Source organism: Ammospiza nelsoni, chromosome 4 (assembly GCF_027579445.1).
Source record: "Ammospiza nelsoni isolate bAmmNel1 chromosome 4, bAmmNel1.pri, whole genome shotgun sequence".
Lineage (NCBI taxonomy): Eukaryota > Metazoa > Chordata > Aves > Passeriformes > Passerellidae > Ammospiza > Ammospiza nelsoni.
In genome coordinates this window covers 4,271,298-4,280,733 of record NC_080636.1, presented here as the reverse complement: position 1 = coordinate 4,280,733, position 9,436 = coordinate 4,271,298, and the positions used below count along the sequence as shown (strand labels likewise).

Sequence of the window (9,436 nt, the reverse complement as noted above, 5' to 3'; positions counted from 1 at the left end):
ACCATAGTCCTTATAGGTTGTTGCCCACATCTGATTTAGTGCTTGCCTTGACTAACCTGACATTTATAAATTATTGCAGTTATCTATGATGACTTTAAAATATATTGAACATATTTTAATACAAGTTCACAGAGACTGTTTTGTCTAACTAGCTTGTAAGTCAGAAAACCAAGTCTGTGTCCATCAAATGTATTTGAATCCAGAATTTGTTGGTATTTGAGTGCTCCTGAAAATGTTAAGCAAGCACTTACCTCAATATTGAATCTGTAGATGGGCTGCATACAAAAATACCAAATTGTGTCCTCCTGACAGTAATTGCCTTTGATGGGACTCAGAGTTAAGCACATGATTAAATGCTTTTTGGCAGAAGTAGAAATTAAACATAATTTTATATACAGAGGAATTTGAGACTGATTGTCAGGTTATTTGACTTATCAGATATATTCCTTCCACTTTGGGAACTGCTCTAGAACTAGGAATGGCTAGGAATGTGTTGTGCTTACAATTTAATAATAAAATTTTTGCAGAGCCCTGGCATGGGAGGCCTGGTAGGACCAGATCTGAGAGGGTTAAGATAAGGGTCATAACTTTTTATTGAGGTTTTTGTGCATTAATAGATTCCCATTTTTGAGGAATCAGTTTGTTTGCTCACGTGAGGTCAAAGCTTGGATGCAGTAACAAACTGGTTGGTTTACTTTAGGCCATGGAAAACCTTACTGAATTCTTTGCTCATTGTTCATATATTTTACATTCTCCTGCTTCAAAATTCACCATAGACATAATTGGATGCAGAGGACAGAAATGTGTTGTTCACTTGGAGACAATGTGAAGTGAGGGAGAGGAAGCTGAAGAGGAGGAGGGGGATTTAGAAGCAGGCAGAATTTGATTGCATCTCTAGGAAATTAAACACTCAATTTGTCAGCCTAGCACTGAAAAAAACCTTCCACAGGCTCTTTACAAGGAGAAAACATAAGGACTTGTTTATTCACTTATACATGCACACACACACACAGAGGAGAGTGGAGGTAATTTATGGCATTCAAATGATTCCCGTATTTGTGTCTGAGCTCACCTTGCAGGAAATGTTAAGGTCATTCCCAATTTTGAAGATTAGTGCAAAGGCTAATCCTGGGCTGAACTCGAGGCAATTGAGAAAGTTCAACACAAATGTGCTTTGCTGACATTGAGAGAAATTCAAGCAGGGAATTGGCAGGCTTGGGTCTATGCCCTTATTAAAGCCCATTTCTCCCACATGGCTTAGCAAATTCAGCTTTTTTTTATTTTTTTCCCATCATAAACTATGTGCTTGAGCTGTAACTTCTTCCATCTTGGTAACACTGGAAAAAGGCTAATTCCATCATACTCCTAAGTGAAATCACAAATTTCGAAAAAGGAAATTAAAAACCAAAATCCTGGGGTTAAGTGGATAAACACACACAGGATGGTCAAGGAGACTGGGGAACGACTCATGAGTGATACTGGAGTCTGAGAATTCTTTTTCCAGTGTTTTTTCTGTGACAGGTTGACCCTGGTTGGATGTCAGGTGCTCACCAAAGCCACTGTGTCACTTCTCTCCTCCTCTGGACAGGGGAGAGAAAATCTGACTGGGGAAAGAGGTTTGATTTATTGCCAATCAGATCAGAGTGGGGATAATAAGATGGAAAGCCAAATCTTAAAACACCTTCCCTCCAACCCTCCCTTCTTCCCACACTCAACTTTACTCCAAACTCTGCTTTTTGGGGAGGAACAGTGTCTTGGAAGGAAGAAGGGCTGGGCAGTGAGATCAGGTACTTTTAGCTCCTGCACCCACTGCTGTGTCCTTCAACTGCTTTGGTTGTTCTTCATCATCAGTAACTCAGCCCTACAGACTGAATGATTGCCCAATCCCTACACCATGGTCTGTACATATGGGAACTTGGGCTCTGATTTTTGGTATTCTGCACTACACTTCACATAAACAGCTAAAATAGCCCAAAGTAAAAAAGGGGTTCCCCCACAACCCCCAGACTGTTTGACTGAGGGCATTTGCTAAAGTGACAATATTAGGAACTTCATCACCTAGTCAAGAAAAAAGAAGGATTTCTGCCAAAAATGGGCCATCACCTGGAGCAGCTTATGTCTGAAAATTCACAATTTTTGTTAATTGTGAGTTAATTTGGCACCTTTTAGGAAGAGGTAAGAAAAGTATGAGCAGAGGTAACAAAGAAACAGTTGTCTGGTTCATCTTATACAAAACAATGCAGCACCAAAACAAAACAGCATCTTAGGTCTTCCCAACAACACAAAAATCAGTGTTGCAGCAGCTATAGAAGTCCTATTTTTCAGCTGAATTCTGATTTAGCCATATTTCTTCCAGTTCACTGGAGAGAGCAGCTTCTGCTGGATCAGACAGACATGTACTCCTCTCCAGTCTGAGAGAAGATAAAGAGCTGTAGGAAACCAAGAATTAAAAACTGCTGGTCTGTGACAAAAGGTAAATGGATTACTGAAAGGAAAAGAAATGTCTAATGAATTTTGTATCTGTAAGGGATGGAGATTTGTCATGTCCTTCTGGAGAAGACACCTGTTCAAATACCCTTATTAGGATGACAAAGAGGATAAGGATGACTCTCATGACTGGGATGCTAATGAGCAAAGCCACACTTTTTGCTGTAAAGTGTTCCCATGGATAGCAAGGATAACAAGTGAGCTATTACTTGTCACCATAGGAATCAGAGAGTCCCTGACCATGGGAAAACAAAACTGAAATCCAGATATTTGGGTGTTTTCCTGTAAGTGCAAAAAGTTTTGGGACACTTTGGATGAGATCTGTCTGTGGAGTTCTTTGTGCCACACACCTCAGCTGATGATCTGCAAATATTTTATTTCTTACCAAAACAATTTTAGCCTAATAATTTTTCTTAAGAGGAAATTCTTGTTCTTGTTCCTCTTAAGAGTTTCTTAAGAGGAAATTCTTGTTCATTCACCTGACACAATTCTGCACTGGTGAGAGTAGGCTGTGATCCATGTCAGGTCTTCAGTCAAAGCCTGGTGTTTTCCTGGAAGGTGCAGTCAGTGCCAGGGGCTGAGTCTGCCTTCAGTTCCATGAGAAGCGCTGACTATCCCCAACAAAGTCAGTTGGAAATGAGATTGTGTCAGATGGGACATGACAACCACATTTAATAGATCATGGGAGAAATACTGTGAAATCTCCCTGGCTGATCTTGCCCTACATTCATCATAGGCAAATCCCCAGCAGTTTCTTTTTCAGAGCTGCCTTTTCAAGTTAACACTTTCATGAGCATTGCTTCAAACACAAGATTTCTTGTGAAACTCTTTGCATCCTTAGATGGAAGATGTAAACCAAAATATGCTTGTGATTTATTATTACATACACTCAGACTTTGTAGTGAAGCTGCAGTCTAGTTTCTTGTTTTAAATTAACTGAATGCTCCTTTTAAAGAGGGAGAAAGTGATTGTCTGACAGGGGTGGTTGGAAACACACAACAGAAACTATCACCTAAGTATTCCCAGTCCTGAAGTAGTGGCCATCTGGCAAGGCCTGAAACATTCCCTGCCATACCTTGTGAAGGAGAAGGCAGCCCTGTGTGAAACACTCAGGTGAGGTGATGACAGGAAAATGATCTTCTGAAAAAAATTCTGATGCAAGGTCTGCACTGACAGATGTGCAGGAAGCTTTGACTGCAGTAATTATGATTTTACAGTGATAAAGTGACTCCTCCTGGGTCACACCATGCCCTGTGTAGGATCACACTGCTGAGGTGCTGACACTTGATACCAGCAGGTGAAACCAAGGCATGGTAAATGTGGCATTGAGGAAAGGAGAAAAATCTCTGATAAGCAGGAGAACTTGCAAATGTAACCCAAATGCATCTTCAGGGCAGGAAAGTAAATGTCCAGTTTTAAGGCATTATTTATCAGCCAGCTTTGCTATATCTTTGAGACTTGCTCATGGCTTTTAAACACCATTTGTTGTCAACATTAAAAGTGTGATCTTCTGATGCAGGGATAATTATTTGGACCACCTGGAGCTCTGCCTCTGGTCAGCCCCCAGTGTCTCATTCTTGTGACCATTGGCAGATCATTATCCCATTGATGCCTTAAGAAGCTGGAACAGAGGCTAGAGGGAGTTAAGAGCAATAAAATGGATATTTATTAATATTTATTGAAGTGCCTTCAAAGGCCTCACCCTGGCAGTACCAGAGCCATAGCTGTGGTTCTGCCTGGATGGCTCCAAGGTGGAAGCAAAAGAGGGCTTGGTCATGAGATCTCACATTTTTATAAGTTTTAGTCCATTTGCATATAAGAGTTAACTCTCCAATTAATAGCTTCAAATTATGAAGTTTCATCCTCCTTGCTTGCCCATCCTCCTCTTTTCATGTTGTTTAAGCTTTGGGCCTGAAGTTTGAAGAGCTTGTCTTTGAGTCTCCAGCTGGAACAGGATTGTTTTGTCTTCACCTCCCTGTGAAAAGATCCCAGTGACACTTTATATAAAGCTAAAAGCTGTACACCAAAGAACAGAAAAACTGAAAACCTAAAGGTATCGCCATCAAATCCCAGTTCAAGGTGGACTATATTACAAATTACTCTTGTGCCTGTAAAGCATAGATCCAGGTAAAGGAGTGTCCATTACCTCTCCAGTTTGTAGGTGGAGGTGGCCTTTGCTCTCCTTTTCCCTTGTGCTGCAGCCCAGATAATCCACACAATAGGTAGATTATTCCTTGTTTATTGGTTGCCTTCAGATATCCTGTGTTAGTCTCAGGTGTTGCAGCAGACCTCTCGTTAGGGGTAGAAATGAGCCAAGACAGGCTCTCAAAGGGTCCTGGTTTATTCTTCTTTACAGTTCAGCCATCCTGACTCTGACTACAGCAAGTTCTTACTGTTGGCTTCTCTGACAGACTGACTGCTGACTATTCCTGCTGGAATATGACTGTGAGTATTTCCTTGCTGCCTTTGACCACAGGTTTTTTACCTAGCTCAACTGTGAACTGCAGGCTCCAACTCCATCAGATCCAGACTGATCTCACAGCAGATGTTCTACAGCAGCAACTCTCTTCCTTGTTTTGTTCTTCTTTATGTCTCTCAGGATTGTTCCTTCTTCAGAGCTCCTTCACCTCTTCTAGGTCCCCTTCCTCCAGGCTCTCCCTAACTGCCCAACCCACCCCTCTTATCACACTAATCTTTATTAGTCACAGCTGTCTCCCATTAAGGGCAAGGCTGTTCTTTGGTAATTAGTACAGCTGTGACTTGTGATCAGGGCTGAGGTCACTTGTGATCCCTTCTTCTACACCTACAAGCTTTGACTTCACGTGCTCAGACCCTTCTCTTTTCACAAATTCTTTTCAGACACAATCCCATACCTGGGGGTTAGTGCACAGCTTTCAGTTCTTTACCCTGCAGAACAGCCAAATTTCCCCCGACTTTTTATCTCATTGAAAAGATCAGAAAAAAAAAAAATTCTCACCTGTACACTGCTGTTCTGAGAAATGGGCATCTTCAGCTGACAGCTCATCTTGTTCAACCCCTGCCATGGCAGGGACACCTCCCACTGTCCCAGGGTGCTCCAAGCCCCGTCCAGCCTGGCCTTGGGCCCTTCCAGGGATCCAGGGGCAGCCACAGCTGCTCTGGGCACCCTGTGCCAGGGCCTCAGCACCCTCACAGGGAAGAATTTATTCCTGAAAGATCTAAAATTGTTATAAATAACCATAAGAGGTGTGCTTGTGTGAGTCAAGCAAAACTTGAGATGGTTTTGAATGTGACAAGACATCTACCCAAATTTCAAATATTTACAGCATCCTGGAAGACACAGGTCTAGGGACATATTTGCTAGAAACCCAGGTCTGAACATGTCCAGAGGTTCTGCTTTTCAGGATGTTTGGAAAGACACCAACTCTAAAAAATTCTAAGCAAAACTGTTTTCAACACTTATTTGCAATCACCTTATGCAGCAGACAAAAAAAAAGGAACTCTGAAAGTTGTATTTTGAATTCCCGTGAGAGCTCATCTTCACCATGGAACAAAAAATAAAAGACTTTTTTTTTTTAGGTCAAAACAACAATATATGCTGAATTTTCACTGGCACTTTGGGTATGTGGGAAGCAGAGAATTTGGGAATATGCAGGAGAACCATTTGTATTATAACTCTGCTAGGAGACAATGTACTCTAATTAGATGGCAGCAGGCTTGCAATATCCACAACCCTACTCATATTATCAATATGTCATCCTAACTGGGACCCATCGTGCATTTTTTAACATTCATTTTCTGCACTTCACAGATTTCAGGCTGGTCTTCACTTTTCATGCCTACATGAGAGTAAATCAAAGTCTTTGGCCAACAGTTTACAAAAGAAAATTGGAGTTTTTTGTTTTTACTTTATTTTTTTGCCAAAGATTGGTAAGGATTATCATTTACCCACTACTGGGACGTTTACTCCTACTGTGAATGATAGCAGAGATAGAAAATTGCCTTGAAAATGGCTTTGAATTATATAATTCCTATATTTTTCTATGTGGAGAGGGGGGCTACAATGCATTTATTTTACCTCTAGGTTTCTATGCATTCTGTCACACACAGGTTTAGCTGGGAAGGTCACTGAGTAGGATTCCTCACTTTAAATTCAAAGAAAAAATGCACCCAGCTACCCCTGGCCTATATTTCAGGAGAGTGTGCCCAGCTTTCCTTCAGCTGCTCTTTCAAGCTGGCATTTTTAAATGGATTTCAGTCTATTGCCAAGCAGCTGCTTGTGTGGGGTCACCACTGAAATGAGCTCTGCTGTGAGAATGCATTTCCTGCACGGATGCTGCTGTCTGGATTTCCTTGGCCAGGAATGGACCATGAGGCTTCATCATTTTGGTGAAGAATGGGAGGGGGGAAGTGAGGACAAAGCATTGATGGGAAAGACAGCTTTGAGTTAAAATCACAGAGCAGATCTGTCAAAAAACACCTGAAATTTCCATACCAGGTACTCCCATCAAGCTTCAAGGAACTAGAGAAGTGTCCCTTGAAAATAACATTCTGCTGTGTGGCCTTCTGAGCCTACAAATGCTCTTCCTTTCCTGTTAGTTCCCACTTGCTTTACATTTCTGTTTCTTAGTTTTCTGTTGAGTTAAAATTCCCTCAATCTTTCTCTCCATCTTTTATATTAAGTCTTATTGTTTCTCCCCTTTACTACTTTAGAACAAAATCATCTTGGACTTCTGTTTGGGTAGTGCTTTTTGATGTTAAAGATCATTTGCCTTTCATCTTTCATCTCCTTGAAAGGGGAGAATTTTCTTTCAAATATGGTCTTTCTTCAGCTTCTTATTTATCTTTTGAATTTTCTTCCTTTGCAGATTGATATTTTTTTTTGCTCAGATTTCTTTTTTCACTGCTGCGCAGTTAAATTGCTCTTTCTCTCTTAGGCCTCTGACCTCATAAATCTGTATCTCCTTTATCTATCAAAAAGATCAGAGGAAAAAGGAGAAAAGAAAGGGGAAGCTCACTTAGTGGGGGAAAAAATCAATACATTATATGCACGATACTCATTTGTGGGAACTGAGGTGATTCTGCACTAACTGAATTATTGAAGAATCCATGAACTTTACCAGGATTAAGGTCCCATTGTGCTTCACCAAAGATCATCCTAAAGGAGTTTAAGCAAACAGAGTGTACAACAAGTAGAGGAAAAGATAATTCTCCATCTGTGTGATGGAAAATTGAGATTCAAGACCAGGTTTTCCAAAGACCTCAATGACCATGTAGGAAAGAAGTTCAAATTCCTCTTGTTAAGGTTTTGTTTTCATCCTGATGCATCCTTTGGGCAGGCTTGGGGTCTGCAGGGATCTCAAACATATGGACTGGAGTGAAAATCATCAAGGAAAATGGCTTCAAATGCTTTGATTTTCCTCGGGACATTGGGCACGAGGTAGTGAACTAAGCTGGAAAATCTGGTCATAAATGTCACGGGAAGAATGGAGCACTTCTGAATTTGTGCTTTGCTGCTCAGAACAGTGGTCCCAGAGCCTCTCTGGGTGCTTTCACCAGGGGCTCATCCTTCCTTGGATCCTGGCTTGACTGGGGAGGCTGTGCCTTCTTGGGGAAGTGTGTCCTGCAGGATTTGTGTTTCTGCTGCTTTCCTGGGAGAAGTTTGTTTCTTATGCATTTACAGGGTTTAAGGGTGAGGAAGGGAAGTAGGAGGAAAGGACTATTGTATTTGCAGGGAAGCCTTGACAAAGGTAGGAATGATGCATCTGACTCCATGTTCTCAGAAGGCTGATTTATTATTTTATAATACTATATTATATTAAAGAATACTAAACTATACTAAAGAATACAGAAAGGATACTTACAGAATGCTCAAGAGATAATAATGAAAACTCCTGACTCTCTCCAGAGTCCTGACACAGCTTGGCCCTGACTGGCCAAAGAGTGAAAACAACTCCCAGCAGAATCCAATGGAACAATCACCTGTGGGTGAACAATCTCCAAACACATTCCACATGAGCACAACACAGGAGAAGCAAATGAGATAAGAATTGTTTTCCTTTTCTCTGAGGCTTTTCAGCTTCCCAGGAGAAAATCCTGGGTGAAGGGATTTTATCAGAGAATGTGAATGCCACAAAGGACAGTGGGCAGGAAGGAAGGTAGGTTTGCCCAGAGGCCCAAACAATGAAATGCAGCAGTGTTGAAATGATTCTTCTAAATATTCACAGCAGCAATCAAGAAAAATATAAACAAGTCTTATACAAAGGCTTCTTTTCTTCACACTTCTCTGTGCTGGCATTCTCAATTCTTACTCAATGCAATTTCATTGCATAAATGAAATTGGAAAAAATTATGAAGAAAGTCATAAGGATGAGAGTTTATTGGAGACAGAAGTAAAAAAAACTCCAAAAGCCAAAATCAAACTCGGGTTTTTCGATTTGAATCTTCTTTAAATAATTTGCTTTTTACAAGTTATGTTATAGAAGCTTAAGGCTCATAAAGTAGGCTTTGATACATGCAGAGTTTGACTTACAAGGTTCCTTGAAGAAATTGGTTTTTGTTGTCTTTATTCAAACAATGAAAGAGTTTCAGTCAGGAGGGGGAAAAGCCAATTTAACACAGGGTTTTGCAGCACATCACAACATGCTTCTGATTCAGAGCATTTATCACCACGTTTCACTTGAGTAAACACTGTTGATTAGAACCCAAGCCAAAATATCAGACAACATGCTCCATGTCTGCTTTTATGTTGAATTCACACCATAGTTTATTTAAAAACAAAAGCAATGCTATGGGATTTACCAGCAGCCTCTTCTTGTTGAATAAGAACTCCAAGCCTCAGCTTCCTTGCAACACTACAAGATGTTGATTTGTTTGGCAAAGCCACCCTTTAACAAACCAGATCTGTGCATCTATGGCTGTAGCTAACAACTCTCTGATGTTGAATCATTCCAGTCAAAAAGCAATTTGT

The 9,436-nt window shown here is 40.8% G+C and overlaps 1 long non-coding RNA gene across 1 annotated transcript; it reads right to left on the bottom strand.

The window, feature by feature from the left end:
- Positions 1-2,833: 2,833 nt before the first annotated feature.
- Positions 2,834-5,117, bottom strand: LOC132072600 (uncharacterized). Its single transcript, XR_009418354.1, has 2 exons — positions 4,634-5,117; positions 2,834-4,462 (listed from the first exon to the last, which is right to left on the bottom strand). It is a non-coding gene; the product is annotated as an uncharacterized LOC132072600 (long non-coding RNA).
- Between the last annotated feature and the right edge of the window lie 4,319 nt (positions 5,118-9,436).